Genomic DNA, 24987 nt, shown 5'->3' with positions numbered 1-24987 from the left:
AAAAGTCCGTCTTAAACATCCGACGTGAGTTATCCTTCGGTGGCTGCCGTCGAACATGTTGCGGCACCGTAGTCAATGCTTAACAACAGTTGTGTTCCCGGTGCTCCGTTTTAAAAACCCGCGCCATCTCACAAGCACGGTGCCCGTCACTTGATTGAATACAACATCAGAGAGCGAAATGGCACGCTGCAGGTCCTGCAGCCGTTGGGCACGCCGATATTGTGCCCGACGGCAGCCGATTTGCATTCTGAATTTAATGCGATGAGACCGACTGGACGGATCAGTAAGCTCGCTATGGAAGGGGAGGGGGGGCGACTTTTGCTAAAGTCGCCGAAAAAATTTACGTGGCAACGTTTAAAGTGCCGGGGAACGACAATTTAAAGCTCGGAACATTGTGCAGCGGACTAAAAGTCGTAACGTCAGCCGGTCGTGATTAATTACCGCAATACTCTCGGTGAACAACTGTTGTTACGCGAGAAAAATAGCCGGCGATAAAGTATATTAACGCGCAATATGTACGTTGCCGTTTTTCTCATTTGCCATTAAAAACACGTTAGGCAATTGATGAAGTGAAGTACTGAAGGGGCCATAATAACGGTGTGAAAAGAGAAATGACACCTGCGGTAATATTTGGTACGCAGGCGCGTGGCTGGCACACGGCCTGTGCCACGATAGCCCCGTGGCCTCACCGCTTGCCCCAAAGTCAGTCGCCGCAGTTCAATTCCCACCGCTGGTTGTCAAGTCTCCACGAAAATTAAATTTCCATGGAGACAATTCTGTACCAAGCTTCCGAGCATAATAAACTCTCATGTGGCTATATATACAGAATAATAACATCAACCTTTAAAACTAAACTCAACGATTTTTATTTTATCAGGTAAGGCCCACTGAGCTGTACAGCTCTTTTTCAGAAGCAACCTGGCCACAAATGATGGCCCAACGAAATGGCCTTACCACGTGGAAATTTATAGCAGCCAAATGCTCTAAACGCATGTTTCTAAATGTATACAGGCGTCAAGGTCGGGATCCAACCGACGACCTCCTGCGTACCAAGCGAGGTAGTCAACACCGCACCACCGCCATTGCACGGCAGAGGTCGCAACCGGGTACCCGATACCCGTACCCTACCCGATACCCGGCTACCCGTACCCGGCCGGGTACGGGTACCCGTTTGCGACCCTGGTGCGGCCGGGTACGGGTAGACCATGAGTCACTGGTGAGTCACCGTTTGTCACTCATTTCCTAACGTCTTGTCTCTTCTCAGAATTCAAGTTCCTAGAATCAACCCACCCGCGCCTGCAACATGGCTTCATCCCAGAGGTCGCAATCAGGTACCCGATACCCGTACCCTACCCGTACCCGGCCGGGTACGGGTAGGGTATGGGTACGGCCGGGTACGGGTACGGGTACCCGTTTGCGACCCTGGTGCGGCCGGGTAAGGGTACGGGTAAGCAGTCAAAACCCGTTTGCGACCTCTGGTGTGACGGTATTCACTCGCTCGCCAAGAGAGGGAACACGACTCAGGGGGCGTGAGGAGCCAGCACAGACAAGCGGGGAAGGCAGCAACCAGGCGGTGAACCAACGATGCCAGATTCCCCCCCCCCCCCCAAGCTCTGCAGTCCTCTATATATTCAGGTGTTATCATCCAATTGATTGACTTTAGTAATGCGGTAATTTGTTATATTACAATTCATGGTATAGTACCTTAGAGCACAACTATTTTATTGCCCCAGATTGTGCTGAGGGATGGTTACTGAAACCCGGAGCTATTAGATTGTGTGTTTAGCCAAAATGCAGTGTTTATTAATATTCATTAGTCTTCATCCCACTGTGACACGTGGCACTCGTACTAGACGCACACACGGAGGCAAAGATACCCCATGTAGCTTCACTGCCTGGAAAATGCTGTTAGCGAGCACCTATTAAGGTCAGTGCGTGGCAGTGTGGCAAGCATCACATCAAGCTATCTTTATCTGCCCAGTGCTGATGTTTACATGCTTATTTAAAGGTTAAGTTGACCTCGGGGAAGCCCCGGGCAGGTTCAGACACCATGTTATTATCCTTGACTGAGAATCAAACTCGGGTTACCAACATCACAGAACAGCACGTGAGCCATTACACCACCGCTCCACACACATCCCCACGCTGAGAGAAAGATACGGCCTCTGTGGACAGTTGGGACAAATGGCGTTGTAGGAAAAAACTCTCTTAAGGCTGGCGCGGTGCGTGACGTGGCGGCATAGCTCACATTACTCACAGCCACTTTTTTTATTTCCAGTGCTGATGTCTATATTAAACTAAACTATTTTTTTATTTTACCAGGTAAGGCCCGGCTGAACTATATAACTGTTTTTCAAGGAGCGGCCGTACCACAAATGATAGCTCACCGAAGTGGCTTATCACGTGGAAATTTACAGCAGCCGAATACTCTAAACACATGTTTCTAAATGTGGAAAGAAAACCCGGAGGACCCGGAGAAAAATCCACATGACCACGGGGAGAACATAAAAACTCCAAATGTACAGACGTCATGGCCGGGTGCAAACCATCGACCTCCTGTATACCAGGCGAGGGAGTTAACATCTCGCCACCGTGGCACCGCACAAGGTACTCATTTAAGGCTGAATCGACCTAGAGGATAACCAGGAACCGTTCAGATCATCACCAGTGATGTTATCCAGGAATCAATGTTAAGTCCCTGGGACCCACACTCATCCAAACACAAAGATCCCCCGTATAGCCTCACGAGACTGTTGGGTCAAGTCAGAATCAAAATCTTTGATTCCAATTAAGGCTGGCACGCACACGAGGGGTTCGTTTGGCCAGCACCACACCATGCAAACATCCATACACACGCACTCGTGCACACAGTGTGCACGAGCAATACATTTACATACGGCCGCATCAGCAAGTATGTGCAAGTCGGCTAAATTGCCACTGCAAGGAGCAGTCAAAGTTTCGACCGCTGCGTGCATCTGCGAGCTTGTCATGGCAGCTTCGTTTTTTACCAAAACGAGAGCACGACTCGGGGGAAGCCGGTGGGGGGGGCGGGCCCTGCCTTATCCGTCCAGTCGCGTGCGTGCGTGCGACAAACCCGGCGACCCGAGTTCGATTTCGGCTCATGGCCAAAAATTGGTGACGAATATCTGTACCGGTCCTGGGCCTCCCCTAGGGAGACTCAGCCTTAAATTACTTATCAAGTGCGGTGAGTAAACGTTAGCAAAGGAGAGACAAATGCGACCGGGCGTGGTACTGACCACCCAACACCTTCGTGTACCGTGCTGACGACCTTAATCGGTGCTCGCTAACAGCACTTGCCCCCAACAGCCTGTTCCAGTCTATATAGGGGACATTTGTCTTTGTCAGTCGTGCCACTGGAAGAAAGCATATGGAGCGGGCTACTCTGGGATCCGCAAACTGGCTGCTCGTTGCGAGAGCGTTATTTGCCGAGCACTTGACGCTCCGGGCCAAGTAAGAGCCGTCCCCCTGGTGATTTCCCAGCACTGCCAATGCCACGGCGCCTTCACACCCCCCCCCCACCCGATCAATAGCAGCGCATTTTTTTCCCCCCCGCTTTAACCCTTCCGCGGGCCACAAGCCATTCTTTCTGCCAGATTGACGCGCGAGGACGGGATGAATAATAACCTCACCTGAAGGCAATCAATCCAACGGCGCGCAAATGCTCAAATCAGTATTGGCCGCCGCTTATCTTCCGCCAGGGGGGACCGTGCCGTGGTGGGACTGTCGGCACGCCCGACTTGAATTCCAGAGGTCCGCCGGATGAATTCGATCTCTGGGCGCGGCAGTTCAGGTCGCACTCATTACACACAAAGTGCTTGCCACAAATGAACCACAATAACCTTGCCGATCTCGTCGAGGAGCATAAACCATCACGCGAACTCCGTCATCTTTGCAGCAGCAGCTTTTGGCTGGCCATCGAACAAAGACGGACACCGTATCGCGCGCTTTCGGATGCGTTTCTGCGGCCATCTGGAAGGCTCTTCCTTCCGAATTTAGGAAGTCACTGGAGGTATGAACTTTTAAACCATCTAGATTGAAGACTCAATTCTTGAAAACTACTTTTTGTGTTTAGTTCGTTGTCCTTCCCCTGCACCTCCGATTAGCAAGGTTGGCAACGTACGGTGCGAAAGAAGTTCAACAGACATACATACGAAACGACGGTGCAAGTTTCTTAAATCCACCACTCCCACCCCCGTCCACTCAGCGGTAGAGATGGATGCACCACAATCGATTGGCAGAATGCGTGTGGTGGAGACAAGTGTGGGTACTCCCATTCCCTGTTCCTCCAAGACGTCTTGGCCAATGTGGAAGAGTAGGCCAACATACCCCCCGAGCTCCCTTCAGCGGACGGACGTCTTTTCCGCCAGCAATTTTGCGTGAGAAGGCTGCCCCTTGTGTTCGGCGGCGATGTCCTAAGCCACTGGGGAAGTCCCACATTCCTCTGGCAATGACGCGTCTATTAATACTACAACCAATTACTGCGAGTTCCCACGTGGTGAGGCACCCTCGCCTCGGGCTGTTGCTCATTCTCCTGACCCTCGAGGGAGGAGGAGGATGACGATGACGACCATGACGATGATGAGAATGAGTCAATCTTTTGCCGTGTTCTGAACTCTTGTTCTCTTGAATAACGCCCACTTCCGAGATGTCTTTCCACGCCAAAAAAAATAAAAGCATTTCCTTTTTTAACAACAACCCATCGCGGTCACGTGTTCTGGACTTCGAGAAGAACAGATTATCAGCAGCATTGGTTCAATACAAGTAAACTCTGGAACGGTTTCATAATCCAGTGTCTCATCAGCACTCATGCTTTTATCAATGCTGGTGAACTGCCAAGATGCTTATCGGCAAGGAGCCTCGATTAAAGAAATGATTAGTGAGTGGTTTCGTGGCAAAACTATACAATACACAGCACAATCTGTCCAATCATAACAAAATAAAATAAATCCTCTGGCTTCCCCGTCTTTGTCTCTCCACGTAAAAAAATTACCATCTCACGAATTGGCGGTTCCTGCCATTCTCCCAGCCGAGCCGAGGTGTGCGCGTGTACAAAGCATCTCTTCGGGAAAAGATGAAGTGTTCCCTTCGGAGAGCGTGACATTAGGAGGAAGAAAATGACGTGAGAGCGGAGGGCACAACGACGCGTTGACACGTTCTTATTGTAAATCGTCGTCGTCGTCGTCGTCATTATCATTTTTTCTAGATTTGAAGCTTTCGTGACTGCAAGGATTCATATTCTTAGTTTTTTTCGGTAAAGTCACGTAGGTAAAAATTTAAATTAATACAAGTAAAATAAAATAAAAAATAAAAATCACGACGTTTCGGAGGCAACACAAGCTTCCGTATCAAGTGATACAGCTATCGTGCTGTGACGGTTCCACCTGAAGACAGAAGCTTGTGTTGCCTCCGAAACGTCGTGATTTTTATTTTATTTTACTTTTATTAATTTTAATTTTTTACCTACGTGACTTCACCAAAAAAACCTAAGAATATTATCATTTTTTCCCAACACTCGATCCCAGCAGGCGCACGACCTTTTAACGACACCCGAATTGGGATCGATCGACGGACCCGACGAAAAATTCCCGACTCTGGAAGACGTGGAAGACGACAAAGATGAAGCTGGGGGGGGGGGGTTGGGGGGTGGGAAGAAACCCACACCCAACCCACCATCCCATAACCACTGCACCACCGGCACAGCACTCGTCACATGACAGCAGTAAACTGGTTCAGACTGGTTCGAAAGGCTAAATATAGTTGTGTGCCGGGTGGGGGGGAGGAGGAGGAGTGGGGGGGCAGCAGCAGCCATGGCAGTGGCGGGCGGCTGTGTGAGAGCTCGCGAGAGGCGGGGGAGGAGGAGATGGATCGTGACTGCTCGCAGGGACGCGAGGCTGGGTCTGCGTCTCGCCGGTCCCCCCCCTACCCACAAACAAAGAGAAATATCCCCCGTGTAGCCTTAACAGACTGTTGGGGCAAGTGCTGTTGGCGAGTAGCACCTATGAAGGCCGGCGCGGCACACGAGGGGGTTGGGTGGTCAAGCGCCACGCCCGGCCGCCTTTGTCTCCCCAGTGGCGATGTTTTTACACTCCGCACCAGGTACTTATTTGAGGCCGAGTCGAGCTAGAGGAGGCCCAGGACCAGGTTCAGGCAATCGTCACTTGGTGTTGGTGGCCGTGAGCGGGAATGGAACTCGGTTCGCATGGGCTCGAAGTGCAGCACGCCACTAACCGCTCCACCACCCCACACCTCACCCCCCCCCCTCCACCGCTGTACCACCCACCCCACTCACCCACCCACCCCACTCACCCACCTACCCACCCCACCCGCCCCACTCACCCGCCCCACTCACCCGCCACACTCACCCGCCCCACTCACCCGCCCCACTCACCCCCCCCACTCACCCACCCCACTCACCCCACCCACCCCACTCACCCCCCCCACCCACCCCACTCACCCCCACCCACACCACCCACCCCACTCACCCACCCCACTCACCCACCCACCCACTCGCCCACCCGCCCACCCCACTCACCCACCCCACTCACCCACCCCACCCACTCACCCACCCCACTCACCCACCCACCCCACTCACCCACCCACCCCACTCACCCACCCACCCCACCCACCCCACCCACCCCACTCACCCACCAACCCCACCCACCCCACTCACCCACCAACCCCACCCACCCCACTCACCCACCCACCCCACCCACCCCACCCACCCACCCCACTCACCCACCCACCCCACCCACCCCACTCGCCCACCCCACCCACCCCACTCACCCACCCACCCACTCACCCACCCCACCCGCCCACCCCACTCACCCACCCCACCCACCGCCGTGCCTACTCTCGGTGCGTCTTTTTCAGTCGCGGGCGGCTGTGTCGCTCGCGCACCTGTTGGCGGTGACGCGACCCACCACGAGAAGCAGCAGCAGATTTGGGAATGGGTGATGGGGGGGGGCGGGGGGGGGTAACTGGCCGCTCTACTGAGCGGCAAAAGAATGAATGAAAACCACGAAGAGCGAGCAGGAGGAGGAATTGCGACCGGCGGATGATTTACCGGCGTGCTGGATGGCGCTCGTGTGAATCGTGACAGCCGTGGTGTCAGATTTGTGATAATTGTATTTACTGGTGACAATGATGACGGCTGTGTTTATGATTGACGTTGGATTGGCGATGCTGATGATGATCGTAAGTCCAATAATATTCCACACGCCTCCGAAGAGATATCGTTTGTAAATGTAATATACAGCCCTACAATGACACCAATTATTACCATCATTATTATTCTTATTAGACCAATTCTCATTACAGTCATAATGCATCATAATTGGGCTTTTTTGGGTGAGGCCGTGTAAAAAAAAATGTGTCGTAAAAACCTCCTCCGCCCGACACAGCCAATTAACACGTGTCACGTGAACAAACGTGGCACAAACGCATTACTGTGTCAGCACACCACCCCGAATGTCGGAGAGTAATCGCACACCACATTGAAACAGGAGCGACGCTTGGCTGCGGGATTTCACCCGGCAATTATGAATCATATTGGCCGTGAAAGCCTTACGAATAAAATGTAGTCGTAATGAAGTTCTTAATGGCATTGCCGTGTTGATGATTAATACACGATGACAATGTTCTGTTGATGTGAGTGATGGCAAGATGAAGATATTACGTCTGATAGGAGCATTCCATCTCCAAGACCAGGCGCTACACGGCAGTGGCTATGCCACACACACACAACCCCTTTTGAAGCGAGTGCCAAAAATAAAATCCGACTAAGTGTATTTCCGTCGTGAAATGCACCAAAACAGCTTCGACATCGTGTCATTTTGTACAGTATGTATCACTGCCTGCCGATGTTTAAAAAAAAAAGACAGTTCTAAAATTATCTCTTATTCAAGAAGCGCATATAATTTGTATTCGGACTGGTGCCATTTCACGCAAGACACAGGTGAAGGGCAGAATGTCTCTCCCTAGAGAAGCTTCTTAGCCTGAGCTCCCAGACCTGACCGGGATAAGTAGCAATGCCCCGTGCATTATTTATGTAATAACATTTTCAATATCTATACGCGGAATGTAAAGCGTGCGGGCTGCGGAGAAACAAAAAACTGACATTTAGAACGCAAACTCGGATTGCTCAGGAACCCGTGAACACGCCGTAGGCCCGCCAGCCAAACAAAGGCATCTGTAACCAGACTAATCTGCACACTGCTTGGCGATTCAACATTCTGCAGCGCACACACACACACTCCGCTATGTAAAATGTCCAATATTCAAAATGCACCGGGTTTGTATCACCCGTCATGGCCTGGTTTCCTACGCAGTGAGGACGTGAAGATTTTGCGGCCGTTACAAGCTCCGTGATAATCCCCCCCCACCTCCCCCGCCGTCTCCTTCCCTGCGGTCTGTCAATGATTTTTGACAGAAGTCGAGGTCAAGTCAAGGTCAAGAGGTCATCGTTGCCGGCGCCACTGATTCCACCACAAGGTCCCCCATCGCTTGATTCTGCTCGATCGATCCTGCAGCTGTTGTGGAGTTGACACACGTCCTGCGATGTCTGCTCGATGTCTGCTCTGACGCTACACCACCGTCTGGCTTTAGAGTTCTTCCCCCCTTGGTCACCAACGTCCAACGCCCACCTCGGTAAACCTGCCCTCCTCCATCCTGCACACGTCCCATCCATCACACAACCTCCTCTTCCTTTCTCATTGCATCATAACACTTTCTTGCCACACTCTATCCTGACCTTCCAAGTGGGTACTGTATTCCGATCATTGTCCAGAAACAAATGGCTTAATCTAAAATAAATTAACCCGTAAAAACAAAGTTTTTCACTATAAATCCTTTATATGCGTGGCGGCTAGAGTCCTCTCGTCCTCTGGCTTGAGATGGCTGCCACCTATGGGTCAGATGATTGCCTGCCACCATTAAGCAATTGGTAATTAAATATCAATTTTTTTTTCCTAAAAAGTGTAAAATTTTGGAAAAATTTTTTCACGAAAATTAATTGTCACGCACAACGAGTCTGTGTGCAAAATGTCAGCGCGATTGGATCACGGGAAGTGGGTTAAAAAACGACCGAAAGATTTGCACGGTCGTAAGCGCGCAAGCAAGCAACTGAACTTAATATAAAGGATTTAAAAACGAACAGGACCCTGCGGGGTGGGCTGGTAGGAACGAATAACCAAAGAATATAAACATAATGTATTATTACACTTGTTAAGCCAGGAAAGCCCCACTGAGTCAAAAGGTTTTTGTAGGGTCCTGCCAAGTGTTTGCAGTAGGGGGCGATGTTGATACACGGACGGACGGACGGACGATATAATCTATTGGTGGTCTGGTCCACTTCGTTCCTACCAGTATAAGTCAACAGTAATATAAAGGATTTAAAAACGATAAGTCAACAGTAAAGCATTCCGTAACGTTAGCTCTTGGCAGTTGAAATGTTACCACTATTGGGGGCATCTTAAAACTCGCATCCCCTGCTTTCAGTTAGACTTTTAAAATGCCAGTGACATATTTTACGCACACTTGCTTGTGTGCTGAATTCATGATCCAAATTTTACAAAGCCTGAAATTTATGGAAAATTTAAATACACGTAGGCTTTCTGGACCAATATTATCCACAGATCTTTTGGGTTAGATCGCGTAAATATAAATGTGTCGCTAAACCCGCCACCAGTAAGGCTCGTCACGCAAACAGAATATGCCAACTAGAACAGCACACCGGTGTGTTGGAGAGTAAATCCACAACATTTACAATCTGAGTACGAAGTTTCGGAACTAATTACAACCAGCATCATCAGGCAAAAGCTTGATGATGTTGGTTGTGGATTTACTCTCCAACACACCGGTGTGCTGTACTAGTGACGAGTTGGCATGTTCTGTTTGCGAGACAAACCCTACTAAGTTGGCTGTGTCGGGTGGTGGCAGGTTTAGCAACACATTTATATTTACGCGATCTAACCCAAAAAAAAAAAATCTGTATTTTGGAAATTTAAATATGTTTCACCCCCCGGTGGTTTGTGCGTGTGAACATAGGATTGTTCTACGGTGCGCACTCAGGGTAGACTTTCGGGATGAAATGTCGGTGAAATAATTACCAAATAGGAAAAAAGCGGCCCAAAGGAACTTCCTCAAGAAAAGCACAACTTTTAAAGCAGCGATCGTTACCGCAGTTACATCCTGGGAAGCAAAATCTGCGTAGCCTCTACCTGCAAGCCAACTGCAATGACCTATAGTGCAAGAAGGCCCCGGGTTGAATTCCCGGCTCGGGCGCTTTTCTGCGCGAGGTGTGTATGTTCTCCCGCTGTTCTGCATGGATTTCCTCTGGGTTCTCCGGCTTCCTCCCATAGCGATAAAAAAAACAATCATTCATTGTGACTGGGATTGGCCAGATATCCCAACGCTGAACATTTTCCAGCAATTTACTCAATTAGGCTTACACACAGCAGCATGCCCCTTCCCCCCCCGCCCCCCTAACTCCGAAAACTTGGCAGGACCCTCCTGAAAAAGAGCCGTGAGACACGGCGAGGCCTTCCTGGGTAAAACAAGCGTCAAGGCCACGACAGCTTCTCAATTCCACTGCCGTCGATGGGACGCAGTTTTCTCCACACCACCACGGCGGCGGTGGACACAAACACTGTGGTTGAGGTGGCTTCCTGTGGGCCACCTCCAAGGTGTGCATGTGACCACCACCACAGTGTAGGTGTGACTACCATGCTGTGTGTGTGTGTGACGACCACCACAGTGGCGGTGGTCACAAACAGGCACGAGATGGCCTCGTGCGTGCCACATCTCCCAGGCTACGCGCAAATAAACAAACCAATCCTAATAGCGGGACGAGCCTGCGTTCGGAGTCGCAACAAGTCAGGTTCCGTTGAGCGCAAACGAGCATGGGAGCAATTTTTTGCCGGCTATTTATAACCGGCACTGTCTATTTTGGGCACAGGACAAATATGAACGCAGATAGCTGGGCTTGACATCTCAGAGTTAATTTTGCCCCACGTGAAGCTTGCGGCATTAGGGTGATGGGCGCAGCCACCTTAAGGTTTGTCGAAGGTTGCTTGAAGGTTAATCTGGTGCTATTGTTTGTATGGGCCTAGCGTTGGTTGCTGGTTGCTCCAGTGGTCGCAATGTGGTCTGGTCGTATTGAGCACGAATCCACTGTGTGTGCCATGTTAGCGCGGAGGTATCCTACTGCTTTATTTTCATTTCACCAGGTCGAACCTCCAAAGACCAGGCGGAGTCTCATTGGCGAGAACGACCCGGGTCACCAAAATGGCAAGGGCAAAACAAATCAAGTTTCAGGGACGCGAAACAAATATATATCAGGGCAAAAATCAACTGTGTGTCTTACATGAGAAATCTAAATTATCGTGAGGTGGAGTGGTGGCACGGTGGAAAGTGTGCTGTGCTTTGAGCCCAGAGACCGGAATTTGATAACCCACTCACAGCTAATACCAGTGGTGAGTGTACACTGCTTTCAACCCAGAGACCCGAGTTTGATAACCCACTAAAAGCTAACACCAGTGGCGAGTGTACACTGCTTTCAACCCAGAGACCCGAGTTTGATAACCCACTAACAGCTAACACCAGTGGCGAGTGTACACTGCTTTAAACCCAGAGACCCGAGTTTGATAACCCGCTCACAACTAACACCAGTGGCGAGTGTACACTGCTTTAAACCCAGAGACCCGAGTTTGAAACCCACTCACAGCTAACACCAGTGGTGAGTGTACACTGCTTTAAACCCAGAGACCCGAGTTTGATAACCCACTAACAGCTAATACTAGTGGCGAGTGTACACTGCTTTCAACCCAGAGACCCGAGTTTGATAACCCACTAACAGCTAACACCAGTGGCGAGTGTACACTGCTTTAAACCCAGAGACCCGAGTTTGATAACCCACTAACAGCTAACACCAGTGGCGAGTGTACACTGCTTTAAACCCAGAGACCCGAGTTTGATAACCCACTCACAACGAACACCAGTGGCGAGTGTACATTGCTTTAAACCCAGAGACCCGAGTTTGATAACCCACTAAAAGCTAACACCAGTGGCGAGTGTACATTGCTTTAAACCCAGAGACCCGAGTTTGAAACCCACTCACAGCTAACACCAGTGGCGAGTGTACACTGCTTTAAACCCAGAGACCCGAGTTTGATAACCCACTCACAACTAACACCAGTGGTGAGTGTACACTGCTTTAAACCCAGAGACCCGAGTTTGATAACCCACTAACGCTAATACTAGTGGCGAGTGTACACTGCTTTCAACCCAGAGACCCGAGTTTGATAACCCACTCACAATTAACACCAGTGGCGAGTGTACACTGCTTTCAACCCAGAGACCCGAGTTTGATAACCCACTAACAGCTAATACTAGTGGCGAGTGTACACTGCTTTCAACCCAGAGACCCGAGTTTGATAACCCACTAACGCTAATACTAGTGGCGAGTGTACACTGCTTTCAACCCAGAGACCCGAGTTTGATAACCCACTCACAATTAACACCAGTGGCGAGTGTACACTGCTTTCAACCCAGAGACCCGAGTTTGATAACCCACTAACAGCTGACACCAGTGGTGAGTGTACACTGCTTTAAACCCAGAGACCCGAGTTTGATAACCCACTCACAACGAACACCAGTGGCGAATGATCTCTGAATTGGTCCCCCTCCCCAACCACCCATCCACCACTTCATCAACGTGCATTAACCATTAGGGGGGCAGTATGGTCTCCCATATCTGTCAGGAGACTGCCCTTCATCCAGCAGTGGTTTAATAAAAAGACCAAAATATTCTCTTCGCAGATTCTAGCTCCTGCATTAAGGGGTCTAAACGCTGCATCGATTAATCGATGAACGTCAATTGCTCGTGATACACACATCCAATCACATGTAGAAGAATTGATGGTTCCCCCACCCGCCGCCCCACCTGCCTGTTCTGATGAATCCGGTGTGCACGATACCATCGATGCACCTTGTAATCCCGTCCAGAACGTCAGGGTGTTGCAATGCATGACGTCAAAGGATGTGGAATAAATATATTAATGATGGTTTTCGATTCATGCATTTTGCAAGATTTCGGGATGATATAACCACTCCCCAGCCACTAGAGGAAGCTACATTCACAGGAATGTTCCAAGTGTGGTCTTCCAGGCAAAGCCACATGTTGAACATTTCTCTCTCTCCCTCAAACTTTCACCACTCACCACTGCGGGCATCTCCAGGAGCCGAAGACTCCGAAATTTGTAGCAGTGCGTGGCAAAAGCTTGAGAGAAGAAATCCTCGACCCATGGCCTAACCGGGAAGACCGCACTTGGATTACGATCGGCCCTAAGACCTAACACACCCAAATCCGCCGCAAATATTGACAAAATGATAATCCCTTTGGGAAACGAACCGCAGCAACGCTCATTGAATTGCATGCCGATTTGTCATGCCCACTGTATAAACCACCAGGCATGACGCGGCTTAGCCCGGAGAGGTCGTTGAAACTTTTGCTCTCCTGCAAGGAAATCTACAACGGCGTGAACTTTCGCTCGCGGGCCACGGCGGTGGCCACACTCTGCCGGGAAATTGTTCTGCTCCGCCTCACTGGAGTTGCGGGGACAGTGATCTATTGCGGGCTAGCAGTTAACGACGAGACACAATTGCCCAGTGTAAAGGGGGCACTTAGAGAAGAAGAAAAAAAACAATGGCCGCTCTCTCTCTGCGCTAAGAACTTCAACTGCAGCGGCGCAGACGTAATTGACGATATTAGGCCCCATGCCCTTGACAACAACAAAGCCCAGGCGGGCTGCTGCTGCTGCTGTTGCGGCTGATGATGTTGCTGTGGACACGAGCACAGCGCGTAAATTCGCACGGCGATGTTTGCGTTAGCGCCTGCTGTTCCGACGTGGGCAACATCAAGGCGCATTCCATAGTGCGCCCGGGCGCTCTGGCTCGGTAAAAGAATTGGGGCTGGGAAGGATGTCTAAATAAAACATTCCCGGTCTCACCAGATGAGGGGCTTTAAGCGACTTCTTGTCAAACCCCGTTACTGGAGCATTACGTCAATATTTATTTTTTACACGGGGTGACTGAACTACGGAGGCTCTGCGTCGGCCAGTAAACACTGCGTATATCACGCGGGGCAATTTGGCCGAGACGCACTAATAGGGCGTTTATGTTCACCAGACGGGCCGCGGACTGCTTTCGGTTTGTCTCAATTGTGCGTGGTGGGGGGGGGGGCGCCTGGCCTGGCCGAGATGCTTAGAAACGTAAACACATTTACACTTGTGAGCGTATAGCATGGTGGGGGGGGGGAGCCCAAGTGAATTGGCGGTGGGGGGGCCGGGGATTTTGTTTGCTTCGACCGAGCTAAGGGGCAAGTGTCAGGAGCCAGCACACATGGTGTGGCAGTCACAGCCCCCCCCTCCCCCCCACTATGACCAATTGCTGAAATCACCACCCATTGGTCAATCCACTGCTGGATGAAGGCCTCCGCCCTGCCACCTCTCAAGAGTCCTGCAACGTAATAATCCACCTGGCACACGAACTGAATTCATCGGCCCCCCGTCTCCTCGGTGGATCCAACCAGGAGGGGTTTCATCGACTAACTGTCGGGTTTTCGAACGAAGCGAAGCTGTGCGGCCCAACGTCAGTCACGCTGCCCACGCAAAGCGACGCTGTCCGACTGTCAGCCCAATGGTTTAGTTTCAAAAGTCCGGCCCAGCTTTGTTCAACAGTCCCCAAGACACAACTGTCGGCAGTGGCAGAACATGCTTGCCAACAGGGACACTCAATTGATTTTGATAACGTTGAAGTGTTACTACTAGCAAAGACTAATTAGAGAATCCATTGACATTGAGAGAAATAGAAATAAGTTTAATCGCTAAGACAGCTACAGGCTCAGTGCCGCCTGGAAGCGTATTATTAAATAAGATACATTACAATTTCTTATAGGGGAAACAAACACTAACTGATTACTAACGTAGCATAATTACAATAAAACACGTTACAACTGATTACTAATCTACAACTCGCATCGTAACAACTGCCTGATTACTAATCTGATATATAATTACAATAACCCCCCCTCCACCTCAAATCGTTGCACCTGATGAGTTGATGAGTTAATGATGACGCTACCCTGCTGCTGCTCTATTTAAGACCGGGAGCCAGAACAGAGCCTCACCATTCTGGCGAACTGCCCGATGATGCTGGATGCAATTACCAGCGAAACGTCTAACTCAAAAATTGTAAATGTTGTGGTTTCACGCTTCAACACACCGGTGGGCTAAAGCAGTGAACTATTTGTCTTTTGTCAACGTGACACTTTTTTGCTGATTGGCCGTGTCGGATGGTGGAGGGTTACGACACATTTATAAATAACGCGATCTAAACCCAAAAACGTTGATTATGAGTCCCCAAGACGTCGCATCAAAGGGAAGCACGTGGGCACTTGGCATGGCCGAGCGGTAGCGCGTTCGACGCTTGATGTTGAAGAAGTTCGCGGTTCTATGTATGTATATTGAACTTCTTTCGTACTGTGGGTAGCCAACCGTGCTAATCAGAGGTGCGGGAAAGGACAACAACACAGCCCAGCGTCCGCCCTGTGTGACACGTTTGTAACCGCATGTTCAACTTCTTTCACCTCCGTACGTAGCCAAACGCGACGCGACCGCTTAGCAGTGGACGATGAAGATCCGTTGGCATTATTCGCGACGAGGTTGGCCACGTGGCTGCACCTTACCCGATTGGGTGAAGCCACCGCGTAGCGGCATCTCCGGCCCTAACCGTTGAAACGACTGCGGACTACGCTGGGTCAGCGAAAACACGCCGCCTTCACGAGACCCTTGTGCCATCACAGCGGGCGCAGATTAACAAACGTGGATTAACAAACGAACAGACGGTATCGTTCCGATTCACCCCTTCACCACCCCCCAGCTTGTGAACTGATGACCCCTCTCGATGAAGGGTCACGGGGTCGAGTCAGGAGCTGATGGGTTTTTGTTTTTATCTTCTCATTTGTACTGTTTGTACCACCGCTCAATCGTTATCGCTCAATCGTTACAGTCGTCCAAAGTGGACTCTGTAACGATCCGTGGCTTAATGAAGGCGTATTAATATTACTATCATTCCAAAAGCATTATTATTTTTTAATTCTTGTGCAGTGTGCCAGCGTTCTTGGAAACGGCTGTGCGTGATGTGTACACTGGGCTAAAGCCACAGGCAGGTAATCTTCTTAGCAACAAAATAAATCCATAAATTTCATTTTAAATGAGCGCAAAGTTTTAAAACCGTACGGAATTTGCACTTGAATACATTCTGCATTAGAATGGCGCGCGTCTTTGGGGCTCTACGGGACATTTCTTTTGTTATCCTACCCACGGAGGATTTTGGGGGGGGGTGGAGAGGGTTAATGCTATTATTAGTTAGGCGCTGTATTAGGAACAAAATATCTCATCCAGGTATCAATGAAATGCAGGCCAGAGCACGACGGTTGGCTGTTTAGTCCCTTGAGAGAGGCCTGCACTTGAAGTCTGAGGCTAGGGTGAAACACGGCTCTGCTGTTTAACAATGAACACAATTAGAACCAAAACCCTTGCAACTTCACTGACCTGTAACGGGGCAGTCATTAGCTCAATTAAAGCCGACAGCTTCGGAAGTGGGCACGCGTTACTTTACCGGTCCCTGTTCCCATTTGCACCTCCGAAAACGCGACGAGCTTTTCTTTTTTTAACAAAGGCGGGTCATTCATCGAGTGACCTGACGTCCGCCCGAAAGTGTAACATGCGCACGCTCTCGCTCGCTCTCCCTTCACCTTTTGTTAATTGCCGTGTTGACTTTTGCAGACCCTCGTAATCATGAAAGAGGGTTTTTTTTTGTAAACCTGCTATTTTCTTTCATTTACATTCAGGGAACGCCAGCCGTTTTAGCTTCCCAATTGCAGTCTTACGACGTAGCCAACCGTTTCGTTTGAAAACAGCGCGCGTGCACACATTATTTATATTCATCTCGTTGCTTGGAAGATGGCAGTAAATAGGATTTACTTGTTTAATTAGCGCTGATGTATGCTCCTTTTGCTTTGGGTAAAGCGGCATTATTATTAAAAATTTTGCCACATTTTGTATCAACTCCTGGCCGAATTAGTTTAGCGCAATGGCACACACCATTTGTTGGGGCGCTGGTCTCCACTGAACTCTATCGTACAAATACAAATATATTGGGGATCATATAGCCTTCACATATTGCAGGGGGCAAGTGCTCTGAGCGAGCACCCTATGAAGGCCATCATTGTGAAGGACACAATAAACCTATGACGACAAGCGTGGGTGCGCATCGCGACAACTGTGAAACGCCGAAAGAAAACGTTCTCGGCAAAATGTTCACAACACAGCCAGGTAGGGACGAGCAGTGACACGGACCGACGCGCCGTTGGGGCCGTAAGACCCAGCTTCCTTCCTCTGCTCTCTCGTCCTCTGCGCAACAGCAACTCTTATTGGCTTCAACTCCCTCCATCCTGTCCGATCTCAGATTGTCTTCTTCCTTTCACTGTCAGGCCCCCCCTTTCCCGCTTCCTTTGAGCCGTCCTTCAAGTCAAAGCAGCATCTATCTTTGGCTGCCTCTTGGCTTTTTTCCCAAAGTCATTCCAGAACTTCCTTCATCAATTCTAGATTTGAAGCTTTCGTGACTGCAAAGATTCATACTCCTAGTTTTTTCGGTAAAGTCACGTAGGTAAAAAATGAAATTAAAATTAATAAAAATAAAATAATAAAAATCACGACGTTTCGCAGGCAACACAAGTCTCCGTCATCAGGTGGGACTGTCACAGCCAGATTTGCTGTATTAAGTGAGGCAGGGATTCCAAGATGCAAGTTCTTAAATACAAGTTAAGGGGGTGGAGAGGGGGGGGGGGAGCTTATCAGAATGTGGTAGCCAATGAATGGAACGTATTGGGAGGGGGGGGGGCGGAACTAAAAGAGAGCACGAGGTGTATGTAGACGTGGACGTGTTTGTGCGCAAGCCCCTGTTGGTGCACATCAAGCTCGCACCACCTCTGAGATTGTTCTCACTCCATATCTATCGCCTTGTCTGGGTTACCCTCTCCTGCTGAATCTGTTCGAGAGCTCCATTTGACGCCACGACACCACATCTCAAAACCTTGCAGTCCCCCCCCCCCCACCTCGCCTCCATTCAAAAATAAAAAAAACACACCTGGTACTATAACTATCAACTATTTAACTATTTTCTTATTTTACCAGGTAAGGCCCTCTGGGCTATATAGCTCTTTTTCAGAAGCGACCTGTCCACAAATGATAGCTCAACGACATAGCTTATCATGTGGAAATTTATCGCAGCCAAATATTCTCATCACACGTTTCCAAAAGTGGAGGGAAAAACCAGAGGACCCGAAGAAAAATCCACGTGACCACAGGGAGAACGTGCAAACTCCAAATTTCCAGGCGTCAGACGGTATCGAACACACGACCTCCTGGATACCAGACGAGGTAGTTAACATCTTGCCACCGTGGCACCCTCACCCGCATCATCACACGGTCAGGAGGGATAGCCCAAAAAAGAACAGACCAGCCCTAACCAGCACTCACCAACCATAACACAGTGCCAATGGAAATGCAACCACAGCAAGGTAAGGATCCGAAAGTGGCCGTGTCCATGTGCAAGCCGAACAAAGTTCAGGGCGATTAGTACCAAGACATACGTCATCCAGCACTCACTAATGAACTCCCTCACTGCCAGTCAGCTGCTTCCTTACAATACCTCTATTGCTGCTACAATGGTCGGTGCTCCGGGGAACTTCACTCACGGATTCATCCACTAACGATGACTCAGTCTGCCAGACCGACTTTCATCTCATCCACAACATGTTCACACACTCACCCACCCACACTCCAATTCACTCACCAACTTACTCATCCACCAACTCACTCACCCACCCACTCACTCTCCTCACTCACCAACACACTCACCCACCCACTCGCCAATTCACTCACCAACTTACTCATCCACCAACTCACTTACCCACCCGTTCACTCAACTTACTCACCAACTCACTCACTCACCCACCCACTCACCCACCCACCCACTCACCCACCAACTCACTCATCCACTCACTCACCAACTCACGCATCCACCCACTCACCAATATACTCACCCACCCACTTACCCACCAACTCACTCACCCACCCACCAACTCATTCACACACCCACTCACCAACTTACTCATCCACCCAACAACCACACTGGGAGGTCACAACGCTTCCCTTTCTGCTTCATCCCTCGCACTGCTCGACTCTGGAATCCCTTCCCATCATCTCTTTTTTCCCCCAACCGAGTGAATGTAACCTTGCTCGATTCAAGAAATGTATGAATTATATACGGTACATTCAAATAGTGCTGTTTGTTGCCAGCAGCTTGGCATTTTGGGCCTTCGCGCTCGGGACATGCGATAAGTGTGTCTTGGGCCACGTGTGGCCGCCACCACTCTCACCTGGCACACAAATGACCACGGATCCTCGGCAAGCGTAGACAGCAGTGGCCCACGGGGCCAACACTGACCCACCGACAGCCTCCTGACCGATTCAGAATCGGAATCTCTATTTAGACTGGAGGAATCCGATGAGCTATGAAGCTCTTTTTCACAGATTTTCCCGTCAAGGAGCGTAAACCATCAAGCAGACTCCTCCTGTCGTCCTCGGAGCAGCAGCAGCAGCGGCTTTTGGCTGCTGGCCATCGAACAAAGACGGAGGTCATCGCATCGCGCGGCGCTTTCAGATGCGCTTCTGCGGCCGTCTGTAAATGGCCTTCCTTCCGATATTTGGAAGCCACTGGATGCTATGCACTTTACATTAACTCGATTGAAAACGAATTTCTTCAGAACTGCTTTTCGTGTTTAGTTTTTTGTCCTTCCCCCGAACACACTCCGAAGAGCATGTACGGCTACGTATGGCGCGAAAGAAGTTAAACGTTCATAAAGATGTCCAAGAGGGGCGGGTCAGAAAGTTATAACCAAACACACCCACTGTGAGGCATGCTAAAAGTCAACACCTTGCAACCACATAAACCTAAAACTAAACTATTTTTATTTTACCAGGTAAGACCCAATGAGTTATATAGCTCTGTTTCACGTGGACATTTATAGCAGCCAAATACACTAAACGTATGTTTTGTAAATGTGGAGCGAAAAGCCGGAGGACCCGGAGAAAAATCCACGTGACCACGAGGAGAACATACAAACTCCAAATATACAGCAGGCATCAGGGTTGGGATCGAACCCACGACCTCCTTGCATACCTGGTGAGAGCGTTCACATCTCGCCACCGCGACACCCCTCTGTGGTTACATGTTGCAACCACCTGCCTCCCGACTGGGCCACCCCTTTACCTGCGCCCAGCCGCTCACTCGGAGCCACCCTACCCCACCTGCAACATGAGCCCACAGCCCCACCTGTCCTGTTCCAAAGCCGTGCGGGATTTATACGGAGCTGCAATCTAATGAGCTCATTTAACACTTTTCGTTTAAATAAATAAAAAGGAGATGATACTGCAACATGACGCAAGAGGTGCTTACGGCGGGGGACCGTATAAATATCCGAGCGGAGTCACTCTAATCAGTTCTTGTCACCGTATCGCAGGCATAAAAGGAGAAATGTTCCGCGCCCTACGAATAACTCTTCTATATTGCCAACTTTCGCGGAATCGGGGCGCGTCGTAATATTTCTGTGCTCGCCGATGAAATCCGCACATCAGCAGTACGCTGGCTCTACTGCGGTGCACGGTCAGCGCAAATTTCGCGGCAGTCATAGCGCGCGACAAGCAAAGCACGCTCGCCACTCCTCGCGAGCCGACACACAACGGCAGGGCGAGCGCCCACGGTGGCCTGCGGTCGGCTGCATACAGCAATATTTAACCTTTTGTTTGCAATGTTAATCAGCGTGAACCAAGGGGGTTCCCGATTCATAATTGATTTTGTTTTATCAGATCGCTTCATAAAACCCTCCGCCACCCGACGCAGCCAATGAAAACGGCTGTCACGTGATGAACAAACGCGCCGATTTATTGCTGCTTGAGCGTCACCCGTGAGTTGAAGAGCAATCAAAACATTTTAACAATTAGGTACGACGTTTCGACAAGTGTACGTATTCACGTTGAACTTCTTTCGCACCATACGTAACCAACCGTGCTAAACGGCACAAGTTACAACCACCATCAAGAGCCATTTGCTAGAACTACGACATGCATTTGACTTGAGCAATCATGAATCGTAACATCGGTCGTGAGAGCCTACAATCGCGTGTTAAAATTCACCCACGGTTCACTTCATGGAATTTTCTGTAACTGGTCACTGGCTTGCACACACAAGAGAATATTTTGGCAAACATAATGAAGGTGATATTGAGAGAATGTACAAAGGCATCTTGATTTAATGTGAGGAGATGCAATTTGCATTCATAGCCCTATCTATGCTCACTCAGGCTCTTGGCCTGTTCTCGTCCATCTCTGTTTCATCACCGCTTATTTAATTATTTTGTCACCTCTTTATTTTACCACTTCGATTTCAACCCGCCTTCATTAATTGTCTTCAGGTTCATATTCCCACTGGTTCTTTTCCAGTGTTGTTGCCACACACACGGCCATGGTTTTGTGACAAGCGCGGTGTTATTGAACAGGCCGGTTCGAGGTGGTGCATTGTTTTAAGCCTCCCATTCTAAAACGTCCCAGTCTCTCCTGTAATTCAATTAATTGAAGTGTATTTAGTCAACCGCCTACTTTTCACAAATGTAATATTGTTGGCAAACGTTGCACGGCTTCTCGAAAAAAAAATCTTCAAGTCAGCACTTCCACAGATGCCTGTGCAAGCGTGTGCCAATGCATTGCATGTGTAGTGGCGTAACGCGCGGGGTTAGCAAAGAGAGGGTGCAACTGAGGTCGCGCGGGTGCATTTGTGGACTAACAGGTGCAAGCATCGAGACATGGCTTAGGCGCCGGAGAGGCGGCAGCAATTAAGGGAAGAAGCATTAATTAAGCGGGTGCAATTGGGGACGGGCAGGTACGAGCGTTGGAACACGTGGTAGACGCCGGAGTGGCGGGCGATGGAGGCGATAAGAGAGAGAGCGTGCTGGAGGGGCCATAGAGGCACCAGCTTAATGGAGGGTAATTGAGGACCTCTAATGAGGAGGGATATATAAGGGAGTGTGCGAGCAACACGGTGTTGGCTGATCCCCGGCTGGGGGCAGGGACGAGGGTGGAGGTGTGAGGGAAGCAGGACAGGTTAGCGGAGTACAGAGTGAGAGAGATATCGGAGTACAGAGTGAGAGAGATATCGGAGTACAGAGTGAGAGAGATAGCGGAGCGGGGAGTTTGGAACAAGGGTGTGTGTATGTTAGTGTAAGTGAGGAGCATGCACACTGGATGCAAGGTAAATAAAGTGATACAGGAGAAAATCTAGGAGTGTCCGTGTGAGCCGTTTTCTTTGACATGACGGCGACGTCATGTCAAAGAAAGCGGCTAAGAAAAGGAACCTACCCGTCGACTTCTCCAATGACGAAAACAACGGAGACATCGTTCTCGCCACGGCCCCCGACACTGCAGATCAGCCGGAGGACCTGCTGCCGCCGGTGCAAGAGGGAGAGCGTGGGGAAAGTCCGGTCCGCCCGCCAACGAAGGATTGGCGGGACATCGCTGCCCATCTGGAGAGGACGCTGTCGGCGGTTACTTACTTGACGACGGCAACCCAGGCGACGACTTTGGCGGTGGCGCTGACAGATGCGCCGACTCTTCCCGCCACTTCAACGAAGGCGATCGCTCAGGAAGCCGCCGCCATTTCGCGAGCGGAAGCAGCTCCCGCCATTTCATTTTTAGCAATGGTAAATACGACATAGGCCGGACCACCCTGTTGCAGCACCATATTGATATGGGGAACGTGCCTCCCATTCGAATAAATTCTCACAGAATGAGCCCCCATGAAAAGGAAAGTGTTCGTCAGGCTGTGGATGAGATGTTGGCTGCAGACTGTCTCTCCCTCCACCAGCCCTTGGGGGGCGCCCATTGTATTGGTCAAAAAACGTGACGGCTCCTTGCGTTGACTTCCGTAAACTCAACAAAATTTCCGTAGTAGATACATACCCGCTTCCTCGCATGGACGATTCTTTGGATGCTCTATCCGGTTCACAATTCTTCTAAACGCTCGATTTTTTGTCAGGATTTTGGCAACTGCCCTTGGACGCAGACTCTAAACCTAAAATGGCGTTCCGAACACCACAGGGATTGTTCCATTTCAATTGGCTCCCGATGGGGCTTCACTCCGCACCGGCCAATTTTCAGCGTCTCATAGAATTGGTTCTATCTGGTTTGCAATGGGAATCGTGCCTTATTTATCTAGATGACATCATTGTCTTCGGTCGCACTTTCAACGAACACTTGCAGCGGCTGCGCTTTGTTCACTCTCGAGTGCGTGATGCAAACGCAAAAATGCCATTTGTTGCAAACATCGGTTAAGTATTTGGGCGATGTTGTCAGCGTCTCAGGGGTCACTACCGACCCGGATAAAATGGCCTGCGTGCGCACCGGGCCGATCCCCAAATCGGTGGCGGAGGTCCGCAGCTTTGTGGGGTTCGCCTCGTACTATCGCAGGTTTGTAAAGAATTATGCGACAATTGCAAAACCGCTCCATGCTCCAACAGCCTTGTCCCAGGTCATCGACAGGGTAGAGAGGGTTGTGGCGTACGGCAGCCGCGTTTTGCCTCCCGCTGAGCAGCGGTATTGCGTCACACGCAGGGAGCTGCGTGCCATGGTCCATACTTGTACGGCAGGGACTTCCTTGTCCGTACCGACCATGCAGCACTCCAATACTCCTTGCGTGTGGACCAACCCTCCGGCCAAATGGCCCGTTGGATTGAAATCCTTCAGGGATTTTCCTTTACTGTACGGTGTAGGAAGGGGACGCGCCATGTGAGTGTGGATGCGCTGTCCCGGCTGCCGCCGCCCGACTCGTGCAGGTACGTGATGGGCTCAACTCGGTGTGGACCGCCGCTGCAGAAATCGCCCAAGATGGTCGCCGCAGTTGACTCGGTCACAGCAAGCGATGCGCAAGCGCCGGCCGACCGCATATTAGGCCTGAACCACAGCGAGAGGGGACGGCTCCAGGTTGAGGATGCCTCCCTGCTGAGATTGAGACGCCGTGCCTCCCGACAACCGAGTGCTGCGGGGCACCCTTTTCTGCGGCTCAGTGAGAGGCTCCTCCTACGTTGGGTGGTAGAGCTCCAACGGTTTTGTCTAGTGGTGCTCACGAGCCTACAAGGCAGACGTACGCACGCGGTGCACGAAACATGAATACATTTGGGTGTCAAGAAAACGCTCTCAACCTTAAAGATGGATTTATATTGGCCAGGGAAGGACAACGATGTGTATCTGTTCGCTAAGGCTTGTCCAGAGTGCGCGCGTCGGAAGTCACCTGCACAACTGCACAGGGTGCCGCCGCAATCCATAACGGTGAATCGCGTGAACGAATTGGTGGCATTAGACATTTTGGGACCATTTCCCGTTACCCAGAGGGGTCACAAATATTTGCCGGTCGGAGTTGAGTATCTCGCCCGTTGGCCAATGGCGTGGCCTTTGGTCTGACCAGTCGGCTGCGTCCATAACGAAGGCCTTTCCGCAGGGGTATGTGCTTGATAAAGGTGCCCCGGAAAATCTGCTCACTGAGCAGGGTAAAACATTTTCCTCCAAGCGACTGAAGGAGGTGTGTGACTGCCCGAGTACTAAACAGATTCGGACTTCCCCCTACCACCCACAACCAGACGGAATGGTTGAGCGATTGCACCGGACCTTGACATCCATGTTGTGTCAGCAGGTAAACGCGGCTCGGTCCGATTGGTACTTGCACATTCCGGATGTCCTTGCCGCCTAGAGGCTGGCCCCCCACGACTCGACGGGGTTTTCGCCATTTTATTGAATG

The 24987-nt window shown here is 50.4% G+C and overlaps 1 protein-coding gene across 7 annotated transcripts in view; it reads right to left on the bottom strand.

The window, feature by feature from the left end:
- BCL9L (BCL9 like) overlaps window positions 1–24987 on the bottom strand; it is a 170943-nt gene that overhangs the window by 97660 nt on the left and 48296 nt on the right. Inside the window, exon 3 of one of the 7 annotated variants that reach the window (XM_078870093.1) lies at window positions 3651–3793. The exons of the other annotated variants lie outside the window; for them this stretch is intronic. The gene's annotated coding sequence lies outside the window, so the exon portion shown is untranslated. The remainder of the gene's footprint in view (window positions 1–3650; window positions 3794–24987) is intronic. 7 annotated transcript variants of the gene reach the window in all.

This window comes from Lampetra fluviatilis, chromosome 29, assembly GCF_964198595.1.
Source record: "Lampetra fluviatilis chromosome 29, kcLamFluv1.1, whole genome shotgun sequence".
NCBI lineage: Eukaryota > Metazoa > Chordata > Hyperoartia > Petromyzontiformes > Petromyzontidae > Lampetra > Lampetra fluviatilis.
Note: the sequence above shows the minus strand (reverse complement) of the source record. Positions and strands in the feature narration are given on the sequence as shown.